At 43.7% G+C, this 14483-nt stretch overlaps 1 protein-coding gene across 8 annotated transcripts in view; it reads left to right on the forward strand.

The window, feature by feature from the left end:
* CADPS2 (calcium dependent secretion activator 2) overlaps positions 1-14483 on the forward strand; it is a 651719-nt gene that overhangs the window by 400936 nt on the left and 236300 nt on the right. The gene's annotated exons all lie outside the window — the stretch shown is intronic.

Below are 14483 nucleotides of genomic sequence, written 5' to 3' on the forward strand. Positions count from 1 at the left end.
TATATGAGTCATACATTACCGGGTGCCCGCACAAGTACAATCATGATAGTCCATAGGTGGTGCAGCACTCCCGGATTTCAATAAATACTAAACACTTTCACATCGTGGTACTGTCAATCAACGTTTCAGTACCTGAATTTAATGTGGCACTTTTGATCAGGATTAAAATGAAAACACATATCTTAAATACTGAACCACATGTGAACGCCGTACTCCAGAAAGGGGATGGGACACCCGGCCAGCGGCACTATCCGATGACATCACTCCAACTAGTGAGTCCTCGCTATGTGCCCATCACCTTGACAACAATAACGCTATTGAAAATAAACAACAATATAATACAAATATTTGCAATCAGTTATGCAATGAACAAAGTTACCGCACAAACAAATGTAAATAGTATACTATATATTGACTGAGCTAGAATTGCACACACTACGGAGCAAACAGTGCTTTGCAATGTCGAATCTAGCCAACAGTTGGATCAAATGATGCTATTATACTTGCCCTAGAAGGATGCAGTTAAACAGAATAGATACAAAATGACTTCAAAGGTAATCTACCATAGTATTACTACTTCCCTATCCATCACTCCAAATCACAAGGAACCCTCCTCATAGAACGTCTAAATGGGAGTATGTATATCAATCAGGACAACTTAAAGAAAATTACAAAGTCCTCAGTGATCATTTAGCTCCTTGGGCACAAGGGTACTTAATCTATAGATCCAGTGGATTTCCACTTGCAATAATTTCCGTGCACGATCACCCCCTCGTAAAGATGGGGGGATGTGGTCAATCATCCCGTATCTAAGAGACGCTAATGAATGTAAGGCATTACAGAAATGACAGGCCACTGGCTGCTCACTATGGCCCGTAAATATTTTTGCAATTATCGCACATTAGATTTGCAAACTTTGCACATGATCGCAGGAATTGCACAATCTTTTTTTACTGTGATTGCACATATACAGGGCTGCTATCAGAAATCATGTGGCCCGGGACTACCAAAATAGGCAGGCGCCCCCCCCGCCCGCCCCCCCCCCACACACACGCACACACAATCCCGGACACTTAACTTAGTTACCACTCTTCTTATTATTCCGTTCTAGCTGCTCCCCAGTCCTCACATGCTGCGGCTCCAAGGCGGGAGAGGCAATGGCTGGCAGGAGAGATAGGTGACTGGTAGATATAGTGTGAGATGGAGAAGTAGAGGGTGACGGGAAGAGGTGTGATGTGGAGGATGACGGGGAGAGGCAGTGGCTGGCAGTAGAGATAGGTGACTGGTAGATATAGTGTGAGATGGAGAAGTAGTGGGTGACAGGAGAGGGTGACGAGAAGAGGCAGTGGGTAATAGAGAGAAGCAGAGAGTGATGGGGAGAGGGTGATGCCTTGTAGAAAGCAGAGGGTGACGGGGAGAAGCAGTTGGTGATGCCAGGGAGAAGGTGAAAGGGAGAAGCAGTGGGTGATGCCAGGGATAGTGTCAGGGAGAGGTAGTGGGTGACGCCGGGGATAGGGTGACAGGCAGTGGGTGACAGGGAGAGGCAATGGGTGACGGCAGGTAGAGGGAGAAAGGGAGAGGCAGTGCTTAATGCCAGGTAGAGGGGAAAAGCCAGTGGGTGACAGGTAGAGGATAATGGGGAGAGGCAGTGGGTGATATATAGGGGGCACTGGGCTGGATGGAAAGAGGACAGTGAGATGGTGGTGGAAGGGGGGAACACTAGAATGGAGAAGGGGAACCCTGGGCTGAATGATGGTGGGACACTGGACTGGCTGGGGTGGGGTTCTTGCTGAGGGGCAGTTAGATGCAGGCAGCGGGCTGGGAAGGGGGTAGACACTGGGATGGTGGAGTCAGTTTAGATGGTGGGGGACAGTTGGCTGGATAGGGGGGCACTGGACAGGATGAGAAGGGGGATCACTGTGACTGGACTGTTTGCATAGTACCTGCGCCAAATAGAATTGCACACGGTACATGTGCTGGGGTTTTGGAATTGCAGAGAGAGAACAGAGCAATGATCTGCAACACAAAACATGTCATCTGTAGAATTGCTTTTCCACATCTTTTGTTTTGCAGATGATTGGACTCTCTCTCTCTGCAATTCCAAAATCCCGGCACATGTACTATGTGCAATTCTAATATATTTGGCACAGGCACAGCCTGTGCATATGAAATAAAAAATACACCTGACCTTACCGATATGGAGGTTTCTCTGCGATAGAGAACCTCTGAAGAAATTTGATCCTCTCTGGGCAGACAGTGTCTTCACTCTGTATTCACTATTCATGTAGGAAATACCATTGTCTGGAAAATGCCTGTTTGCTTAGGAATATAACTAAAATCATTATCATACAACAAAGGTTCAACCAGACTCGCCACTTGTCCCCTCAGGCCTCCTGCCCGTGTGTCACTCCAGCCTACTGCTCCATGTCCCATCTATGCCAGCTACATTATCATACCCCATTTCATCTCCAGCCTCCTGCACCCTGTGTCATCTCCAGATCCCTGCAACCATCCAGCGTCCTGTCCCGTCTCCCCTCCAGATCCCTTTGTCATTCCAGCCTCTCTGCCCTGTGTCATCTCCAGATCCCTGCGCTATTCCAGCTTCCTGCCCACTATCCTCCCCGTCTTTCCACCCACCTGCCCCCTTGTCTTTCAAGCCTCCTGTCCCCATCTTTCAGGCCACCTGCCCCCATCTTTCAAGCCTCCTGACCCCGTCTTTCAAGCCCCCTTGCCTTTCCGCCCCCTTGTCTCTCTAGCCTCCTGACCCATCTTTCAAGCCACCTGCCCCCTTGTCTTTCCAGCCATCTGCGCCCTTTCCCCCCTTTGTCTTTCAAGGCACCTGCCCCCTTTCATACCCCTTGTCTTTCAAGGCACCTGCTCCCTTTCCACCCCCTTGTCTTTCAAGGCACCTGCCCCCTTTCCACCCCCTTGTCTTTCCAGCCTTCTGCCTCCCTTTCCAGACCCTTGACTTTCCAGCCTTCTGCCCCCCTTCCTGCTGTGACACAGTTAATAACTGTAACGGGTGTACAGCGTGGGCTGGCTGGCGGCGGTACTAGGAGCGGGCAGGACCCCCAGAGTGCCCGGCTGCTGCCATGGCTTGTGCAGCGTCAGGGGTTAGGAGCAGGCGGGCCCCCGAAGCTGAGCGGGAGGACTTACCTGGGCTTGGACTGCGGCATGGGGTAGGAGCGGATGGGCGGGCCCCCCGAGCGTCCGGGCCCGGGACTCCAGTCCCGGCAGTCCCCCCCCTGATGGCGACAGTGCACATATAGCACTTTTTTGCTCTCATGAGGCGGCATCAAGCACTGTAGTAGCATGGCAGATCTGGATGGTGCAGACGCTGCTGCTGGGGTTATTCCCATATACTGTACATTATCCAGTGAGATACCTATTTAGTTATTCGGAGTCAGAGGCCGAGAACATTTTATATAAGGAGGCATTAAGTAACGCATTAAGTCCAATCCAGAGGTAGCAGAAATTTAAATTAACAAAATGATCCAGAAATTCTTGTCTAGGGGATATCATTTACAAAACAAAGTCCTCAGTCTGGATAGGGATACCTTGCTTGAGCCTAAAAAAGAGCATGCAGCTGAACCTATATTACCATGGGTTACTTAGTTTAACCCAGTGAGCAAGGAGATCAATTGCATCTCCAAGAAATTATGGCCGATAATATGCAGTGATGATGACCCGAACCTTTATGACACTAGACTTCTGCCATGTTATAGGTGGAATTGCAACCTTAGGGAGATCCTTATTAAAAACTGTCATAACTAATAAAACAGCATCTTTTCATAGTTTTTTGTCTACTATGAAAGGTTGTGTCAAATGTTCCTGTACAACATGCTGTTAACTGATCCCGGGAGACACATTTTGTCATCCCCATTCGGGCAAAACGTATACCATCATGTAACAGCAAATATTACCAAATAATTTGCCCTTGCAGATTATCATACATCGACAAGACAGAACGTACCTTCAAAGAGCGCATGACGGCGCACCGGTCTGCTATTAGGTGGCGCTATAGCTACGTGCCATAGTGAGTAGCCGGTGGCCCGTCATTTCTGTAACGCCTCACATTCATTAGCGTCTCTTAGATACAGGATGATTGACCACATCCCCCCCATCTTTATGAGAGAGTGATCGTGCACGGAAATTATTGCAAGCGGAAACACGCTGAATTTATAGATTAAGCACCCTTGTGACCAAGGGGCTAAATGATCACCTAGGACTTTTTCCTTAAGTTGTCCTGATTGATCTACATACTCCCATAGAGACATTCTGTCAGGAGGGTTCCTTGTGATTTGGAGTGATGGATAGGGAACTAGTAATACTATGATAGATTACCTTTGTAGTCATTTTGTATCTATTCTGTTTAACTGCATCCTTCTGATAGGGCAAGTATAATATCATCCTTTGATCCAACAGTTGGCTAGATTCAACATTGCAAAGCACTGTTTGTTACGTAGTGTGTGCAATTCTAGCTCAGTCAATATATAGTATACTATTTACATTTTTTTGTGTGGTAGCTTTGTTCATTGCATAACTGATTGTAAATATTTGTATTGTATTGTTTTTTTGAATAGCGTGATCGTTGTCAAGGTGATGGGCACATAGTGATGACTCACTATTTGGAGTGATGTTATCGGATAGCGCCGCCGGCCGGGTGTCCCATCCCGCTTCCAGAGTACGGTGTTCACATGCGGTGATGTGGTTCAGTAATTAAGGTACAGTATGTGTTCTCAATCCTGATGAAAGTGCTACATTAAATACAGGCACTGAAACATTGATTGACAGTACCACGATGTGAAAGTGTATTTATTGAAATCCAGGAGTGCTGCGCCACCTATGGACTATTCATTTTACATATATATATACATATATATATAGATATAGATATATATATATATATATATATATAGATATACATACATATATATATACATATATATATACACATACATATATATATATATACACATACATATATATATATATATATACACATACATATATATATATATATACACATACATACACATTGCGACTCACCACTTCCAATTTTAGATGGGGTGCACGGTAAAAGGGACGAGTCCCCTGATACAAAGAAAGAATCTGCACTCTCCAGACATCAAATTATATATTTTATCCAGTTTTATTTGGACATTGCAGTCTTTGCAGACATTTTGTTAAGGGCACAAACGACTACCAATGTCAGAACTAAATACCCTCACACCACCTACAATTAGTGAAAGTAACACCCATCTCCAAACAGGAGCGGGAGTTACCATAGAAACAACAAAGTTACAATCGGATTGAGGAAATTTGGAGGCCAAGTCAACACCTTGAACTCTTTGTCATGATCCTCAAAGTGTGGCGGGGCGCATCTTGCAGAAAGAGGTCACTGCATTCAGGAGATACCGGTGCCATGAAGGGGTGTACTTGGTCTGCAACAATGTTTAGGTGGTATGTGTCTTTTTTCCAAAGCTCATCCAGGTGCCATCTTTTTTCCCCGAGTAAATGACGCACATGCACTCGACCGTCCACATGATGTAAAAGAAAACGTGATTCATCAGACCAGGCCATCTTCTTTCATTGCTCAATGGTCTAGTTCTGACACTCACATGCCCATCGTAGGTGCTTTCAGTAGTGAACAGGGGTCAGCATGGGCACACTAAACTGTCTGCGACTGCACAGCCCTATGCGCAGCCAGCTATGATTTACTGTTCTGACACCTTTCTATCATAGCCAGCATTAACTTTTTAAGCAATTTGTGCTACAGTAGCTCTTCTGTGGGATTGGACCAAACAGGCTACTTTTTACTCCCCAAGCGCATCAGTGAGCCATGTGCGCCCATGACCCTGTCACCAACTTATTTGTTGACCTTCCTTGGACCACTTTTGTTAGGTACTAATCACTGCAGACTTGGAACACACCACAATAAACATAGTCCACTATTGTCCTCTTTTCACAGACATGGACAAGATGTGGCAGTTTTCTCACTGCTCACGGGTTCCACCACTTTGCTAAAGGTCTGTTCAAACATAATGGGGTTGCTATTCTGTTTCCCAATACAAGGTCCTTTGTTTTACATTCCAAAGTACTGTAGAAGATGAGAATGGCGTTATCTTATACTGACTGGTCTCCTTTAGGAAAGGTGGGACATTACTGTCTTTGTCTATATCCCTAATTCGAATCAGGTCCCTTTTCTTAAGAAAAGTGTGTTTGTATATACTATATAAAAACTTAGGAGGGGCCACTTTATCATGCTGGGGGATTTTAATTTAGTCCTAGATCCAACCTATATATGTCTCAATAGCACCCATTTATTACCTTTCTGTCTACTATGGACCTTCCCTGGTGTTTTCCAACTTGCTAGCAGAATTCAATCTTTATGATGTTAGGAGGGTACATAAGTGAAATGGTCGGGATTGTACTTATTTTTCCCCTGTCCATAATTCATATTCCCTCATTGATTTAATTCTGTCTAACAAGTGCACATTGCAACACTCTAATAACTCCATTTTACTTATTGCATGGTTTGACCAGGCCCCCCTATTGTGGTCATGTGATCTTTCTAAAGTGCACCCTCATTTTCAAACAGTCCTTAGGTAATAGTCTTTCATTATAATTAGACACTAATTCACCAACTGATACTTTTGTTTTTACTTTCTGGTGTGCTTTTAAAGTTGTCATTAGTGGTACGACCACTCAAATGAGTACTAGGCTCAAACATCAATTTGAGAATAATAGAGATATTTTACTGTGATTGTTTATTTTTGAATTGTAATTTTGTGCTTCATTTGAAAACATGTTATTTATTTAAATACATACTGTGTGTATAGAATTATTCTTATACTCCCGGGAGTTTTATTGATATTTTTGAAAGTTTATATATACTGATATTTCAGCCTTAAATAAAGGTGGTTTATAAATACACTCCCTGATATGTGTTCTTAAACACCGCCTACTTTTTGTGTATTTCTTTATTGTTGTTGGAAGTGTGGCAAAAACTTCCTGTGGGCGTGCTGCAATGTACACAAGGAGGGGGGTCAACAGCACACCATTACTGGCGCTTGGGCTATCTATCTTTTTTCAAACATCAATATGCCCAATCCCAAGACGAGTTAGAGGCTTGGCTTCAGGAAATAGAAACTCAGAAAAGGCTGCACCCCTCTAAGACTTGCATAAGGAACTTTCTTCCATTAGAAGTGATGGTCAAATTTTATATCTCCTATGGAAAGCAAGATACAGTAGTCAACCCAACTGCTATTGCTAATCATTTTTCTGATTACTACAGCCAACATTATCATTTGTCGCTCAACCCATCTACACCCAAATCTTTCACCCCTTCAGTCCTTCCTAGGAGGACTTAATTTACCTACTCTATCTGCAGACCAATTGAGTGAATTAAATTCTCTGTGGACTCAATGTTTGGTTGAATTGGTGTTTAAGTCCCTCCCAACTGGCAATTCACCTGGCCTTGATGGGTTTATCAATGACCTTTATGTGTCATTTCAAGATTGCCTATTTCCCATGCTTACGGCGCTATTAAATTAGGTCACTGGCTCTGGTGTAAAGACCATGCAGACAGCAAAAACTATCACCCTATTGTACTTTTGAATAGTGATGTAAACAATTATTCCAAGTTAATTGCCAACCAATTTAGCCTCCTCCTTCCATCCTTAATCCATCCCGATGAGGTGGGGTTGTATGGACAGACAGGCCTCAGATGACATTCGTAGGGGACAGGCTTTGTGTTGCTCTCTTTTGAATGTCAAAAAGGCATTCAAGGGGGGCGTGGTTTCGTGGCTGAAGAGGGAACATGTACCCAGCTGCACCTCCTGCATTTGGGGCTTTAATCAGGCAACAAACGGGGGCCCCTCATCTTCCTTGCCACCCGCCTGGTGTCCGCTGGTCTCCTGCCTCTCCCAGGACCCAGTCTATAGCCTCCGGTGCCACCTCTGCTGCTGTCGGTGGTCGGGACCATCAAGGAGAAGCCTCGTGCTCATTTTCCGGCGGCTTTGTGCCGCGGCTGGTGCAGTTGCGTCGGTCAGTCCTCCTGTTGCAGCACGGGTCCCTGACTGACATCTAGCCTCCCTGCCACCTTGATTTCTTTGGAAGTAGCTACAGGACTGTGCCTGGCTCTTCAGCACCTACAGCTGCCCTTGCTTTGGTGTAAAGTTGCAGGATTATATATGTGGGGCTCTTTTCCTTTGGGGTAAGAGTGCTTATCCTGTTTGACTGAGTCTCCCCTGCTACATGTATGTTTGCTGCATACTTTTTTTTTTTCTGACCTACAATTACTGCACCTCTCCAATGCAATATGATTGTGCAGCTAGTCAACACTCCACCACTCCTATATGTTCTGACATCCATGATTATCCTGTCCTCCTGGAGCTTTTGTGACATTCGCTTATCCTCTTCTTACCTGCTCATATGGTGCCAAAGTGGCAGAAAGGGCCTGCGCAAGTGCCCCCTGTAAGTTTTTTCAAACAACTCTCAACGGTTCACGGTGCTACGGGATCTCCCTCACATGGTATGGGTGCCAAATCCCCAGCTTCTGACATGCTATTTGTGCTCTGCCTGCTGCTGATTCACAGGTGGATTTAATGGGAGATGACTCGCCTGGTATGGTGGGTATGATAAAGCAACTTTTGGCATCTTTCAAAACAGATATTACCTTGGAATTTAAAGCTGCACTTCACTCGGTGACCATACAGATCACCTCGAGAACAAAATGTAGGAAGTGGTTACATATCATAATGACTTACTGTAATCATCCTTCATGAGCAACTACAAGCTGATGTTATGTCCTTGAGAGACAGTCTCTGATTTAGAAGATAGTTCCCATCGCAATAATCTAAAAATACGGGGCATTCCTGAATCTGTGGCCTATGCGGACCTTAAGGAATATGTTACATACCTTTTCATGAAGCTTCTGAAATGCTCTAGCTGGAGTCCCATGGGATATGCTCATGTGGATGCATTATTTCCATGCTAAGGATGCTATTCTGTGAGCTGCTTGGCTGTCCGAGGCTGCTATCTTGGTTCAGGGAGATCTTCATGTGTATTTGGACTTTTCTGCAGCTACTTTGTCAAAGCGCAGGTCATTTTATTCAGTTACAAGTGCCCTTCGGAGGACTAACATACCTTATAGGTGGGATTTCCCCAATAAATTGCTTGTGTTCCATGATGGATCCAGGGTAGTTGTTACCTCACCAGATCTTGGCATCAAACTGTTTGCCTTTTGGAATATTGACCTTCCATTGACAGTGTCTGTGAGCCCTCGAGTTCAGAAGGACTGGTCTCAAGTGGGACATGATGCCTAACCTGTTCATTTTGTTTCATTACTAGCTGACTGTTTATATTTTGGTGTGTTCTGCGCTACTATAGGTGCCTTCTGTGTTTAGCTGTGGCACTTTACTCTCATGTTGATCCTGTGGAGTTGGTTTATCTATGCTTTGCTAATGAGGGTACCTTGTAACTTAACTGCTGTTTTGGATGCTGTTCATTTTTGTTTTTCTGTTTACATTTTGGTGTCCATTGACAATTGTATGTTAGATATTGGTAGTTTGCATAATGTTGTATTAGGAGTGGTGGGGGTGTAGCCGCACACCCCCACATCTTTTCCTGTGCAACCTCGATTGGTTGCCCCTTATGGGAGCTATTTAATTTTTTTTTTTTACATGTTTTTTTTTTTCCCTTTGCTTTTTCAAAGTCCCCTCGCCCTGGGTACAACTGTTGCTGTTCTGATTGTAATGATACTTGCAAAATTACTTTTTGCTATGTCCTTTCCTTTGGTTAAATGTATCTCCTTAAATGCCAAGGGCTTAAACTCAACAAGGAAGAGACGTCTAGCTCTGTGATACGTTGCTAAACATAAAGCTCACATAGTAGCGGTATAGGAAACACACTTTGCTGCTACCTCCCCTCCCAATTTTTTGATTGGCATTGTCCTCACTGCTGTACATCTAATGGGCCTCTGAAAAAAGCTGGGATAGCTATTCTTATCTCCCGTACCTGCAATTTTACTCTTGAACGTCAATTCACGGACAAGGATGGCCGTTATTTGATTTTGGTTGGGAAGCTAGAGACTCAGGCTGTCACTTTGACGACTATATATGTCCCTAATAATAGGCACGTGGCATTTCTCAGAAAATGTTGTACTCTTTTACAGAAATGTTGCAAAGGGTCTGTTTTACTCTTATGGGATTTTAATATGATTGTCAATCCTGCCATGGATGGATCCTCCCCAACAGTTAGATTGAGACCGCCTACTCCCCAGGATCTTTCTTGCACTTTCTGCCGAGTTTTGGTTAAATATGACCTGTATGATATCTGGAGAGCATAGAACTTGAGAGTTCGTGATTACACATTTTACTCTCCTGTCCATCAGCCATATATATGGACAGATTTACCTGTGACTAATAAATGGTCCCTACACCAGATTAGGGAGGCTTCTATCATGCCAATGGCATGGTCGGATACTGCGTCTCTAAGTTTGATATGGGATCGTCACAGCGCACCAGACACCGGCATGCTCTAACCGGGTCTGGCAGCGCTGGTCCATGGTAGGGCAGCGGGGGGGAATCCCCAGCACCGCTGCCGTGCAGTCCTTTCTTCCGGCGGCATGGAGCCATGTACACCAATTAGGTGTAATCACAGAAGGCACTAAATTCAAGCCCTGCCTATTTAAGGAAGCCTATGGGAGCACTCCTGTGCCAGAGTATAGGCTCCATTACCATACTCCAGCGTTCCTGTGCATATTCGGATTATTGGTTTTGACCTCGGCTACTCCCTATGACATGTTTGTCTGCTCCCTGCTACCGTCTCGTATGTTCGGTTTTGACTCAGCTTGTCGACTACGCTAAAGTCTCCTGCACTCCAACCAAAGTTCACCAGCACCTGTGTAGGGAAACCTAACCTGAGGGCCACGACTTGTGTGTCGGACGCAGCCAAGTCCATACCTTCTTGCGAGGATCCCTGGTGAATACCGCCGGCACATTAGACTCCTTGCCTCAGGTATTGGTCAAGCCAATTCCCTGAATATGGGTCGCATCTACAATCCGTCCGAGAGTTTGTGACAGGGAAGTAGGCACTCGTATGGTCCCTTCCAGGCCTTGGTGAATATTATCGGACCTGGAATCCAAACAAGCCATTTCCCATTCCTTATACATGTATTTAGAAACCAATCAGCCGAAATACACGTCTATGTTAGATTTTTGGTGCTCTCAAAAGGCTGTTATACAGGGATCAGCAAATATTGTTTAAACTGAAACAGAAATTTTATGTCCAGGGTTATGTTCCGGATGTTGGAGGTGGAAATCGAGGGGGAAATTAGCAGAGCAGAGAATCCGAGCACTCTTTAATTCAGTAAAAAGTGACGGATCCGTTGGAGGTTGCAAAATGCTTTTGCAGACTATTATCCTGAACGCTATAATTTACCTAATGACCCACAAGTTCTTCAACCTACAGTTGAGAACATTGACAAATACTTAAATGCTCTGCATCTTCCCTCATTGAATAGGTAATCAGCCCAGTCTCTTGGCAGTCCTTGGTCAGCTCAAACGATCGGTGTAGCTATCGATTTTCTGACATTGGATAATGCTCCTCGTCCTGATGGTTAGATTAATAAGTTTTATAAAGATTTAAGGATACATTGACCCCACTTTTAATCCAGCTGAATAACGAGGCATCCAAACAAAGTTTCTTCCTTCGTGAGATATTGGAAGCACAGATTGTGTCGATCCCCAAACCTGGGAACCCTTCTTTGGTTGCTAATTACAATTCGATATCATTATTGAACATACATATCTTGGGATACAAGTAACGCCAGTGGTGAACGGCTTAGTGCCCTGGAACTGTCTCTCTTTATTAGGTAAATTTGTCCCAGCTCACTGCAGATTGGATGTTGCAGGAAGTTTTGTGGTTAGGGAGCATAGTGGCATTAAAAATGGTCTTTTTGCCTAAGTTGCTCTACTTGTTTAGAACCATACCTATATTGTTGCCTAAATCCCTTTTAAATAAATTCTATTCTATTTTTATTAAGTATGTATGGAAATCTAAGAAGATGACCTCGACTAGCTAGACAGACTATGTCCTTGCCTAGATTGGAGGGTGTGCTGGTGTTTCCAGAGTTCAAATTTTATCAAATGGCTGCTATGTCAGATTCGGTACTGGTTTCACTCTAGATGATCCCAAACCGTGGGTGTTTTTGGAACATGGTTTGTCCTCTCCACTCCCTTTAATGGATCTCCTGTGGCTGCCACAATCCTGCAGTCGCCAACCCCCCTCACATTTGCCTGCAGTGATGGCAACTTGTACTGTGTGGCATAAGGTAGTCTCTAAATTAGATTAGTTTAAACTTCCTACTTCTGATGTTTCTTTGGCAGGGGGTAGCACATCTGATTCTAAATCCCAGATTTGATTATTAGGCAGGCAAGGGTGTGTCCTCCTTGGACGAGGTAACTTTGGCAGGTGTGTTAATTCCCTTTGCCCAGATTCAAGATAAGTATTTTGTTCCCGTAAGGGATTTTTATAAGTTTCTTCAATTACGGCACTGGTTATTTAGTCTACCACAGGGCTCCAGCCCATTGTCAATGACTCCTAGATATATTTTAGAGAGGGTTACCAAGGCCACATATAAAGGGGGCATCTCCTGGGGGTATAACCTTCTCTTGCGGACTCCAAAACCTTTGAAGCTTCCATACTAGTGAAATGGGAGACTGATCTTTCTTGGTATTTTACCGAAGATAATAAAATATATTTCTCATGCAAAGCTGTGTTATAAACTGCTGCATAGATTATATTTGACCCCAGAGAAACTCCATACAATTTGGCCCTTCCATTCTAACCAATGTTGGCGTAACTGTTGTCATGTTGGTACCTTATTTCATATATTTTGGACATGTCTGGCTTTGGCCCAGATGTGGTCTAATGTGTTTGCACTTATTGTTCTACAGTATTAAAGGTTGCCATCTCCCCGAACCCTTTGTTGACATTATTACACATATATCATGGGGACCTTACTAATAATGATGATAGATACGTAATGGGGCATATTCTTACTGTGACTAAACTTTTGATAGCCCACCATTGGCGCTCCTCGATTATACCAAGTGTGGATGCTCACTATGAATTTGAGGAAGCGGGGTGTGCTTACTTCTCATCTGCTTCTAACCCTTTGATATGCTGGTTTAGGTGGAATGAGTATTGGGTTGAAAAGAGGTTAGCCAATGGAGTGGAAAGTTCTCATACACAATGCCAATTCCCCGGTCACCGTCCTTGATATGTTGGTTTGTATACTTCAGTGTTCTGACTTGTGATGCCTACAGTCTGATTGGTGTCTCTTTTCTATTTGTTTATTTATTTATTTATGCAAAGATGTCTTTTTGTCAAGTTATATTTGTGCAATTGTTATTGCTTTGTATTGTATCTGTAGTGTACCCTGACCTGCAACCCAGTGTTTCCCCTTCTGTATCCCTTTGACTTTGTTTTTAAAAAATTTATAGATATTCAATATTGAGCAAAAGGCATTTGATATGTTGATTTAGCAATATATGCATACAGTTTTATCTACAGTATGTTTGGATTTTGAGACCAAATCCCCATCTATCTTGGCTCGTTATAGTGCTCCCCCAGCTCAGATGTTTAATAATGGTTTCAATCTACTGTGTACCCCATCACTAATGGCTTCCCCCTTTTCCCCATATTTTTGTCTTCACTTATGAACCATTGCCTGCCAAACTTCACCCTTTGGGAGACTTCCCGGGTGTTAAAGTTGGTAAGACAATACTTTGTCAATTTGCTGATTACATCTTTTTTGTTTTTGAAGCTCTGGCCTTGTTTTATCATCACAGTTTATTACATAGGTTTAGTAGATTCTTTTTATAAATGAAATACCTCGGAATCAGATGCCCTACCTTTTAATCTCTTGTAGACTAGTGTTACTGCACTTCATTCTAAGTTTAGGTATAATTGGCATTCCCTGCTATATTTAGTATATTCTTATCCGCCTGACTCTTTCCACTATGTTTGATTTTACTGTCCCTCCCCTCATTGACCATTTATTATATGAAAGCCAGGACTTGGTTAAAGACAATATTTCCTGGTTGGGCCACTTAGCAGCATTTAAGATGTCTTTGCTCCCCGTTCTTATGTATATATTTTATACAATCCTGTTTACCTTTCCTATAAAGTATCTGGATAAATGTCAGGCTATTTTAACCAGATATGTCGGAAATGATATATCCCTAAAAATTGCCCATTCAAGGATGATAATTCATATAGAACTGGGAGGCTTGGCACAACCAGATCTTATTAGATATCAAGAGGCATGTCTGCTTGCCCAACTCAGAAACTGAACATGTGCACCTGTGGCTAAGAGTCGAGTGGTTTTGGAGGCAGCAGCTTGTGCTTGGTTCCCACTGGTAGATCTCCTGTGAATGCAACTGTGCCCACATCTTCCCAACTTCTTTACATTT

Source organism: Taudactylus pleione, unplaced genomic scaffold, assembly GCF_031769625.1.
Source record: "Taudactylus pleione unplaced genomic scaffold, aTauple2 ptg000041l, whole genome shotgun sequence".
Classification (NCBI taxonomy): Eukaryota; Metazoa; Chordata; class Amphibia; order Anura; family Myobatrachidae; genus Taudactylus; species Taudactylus pleione.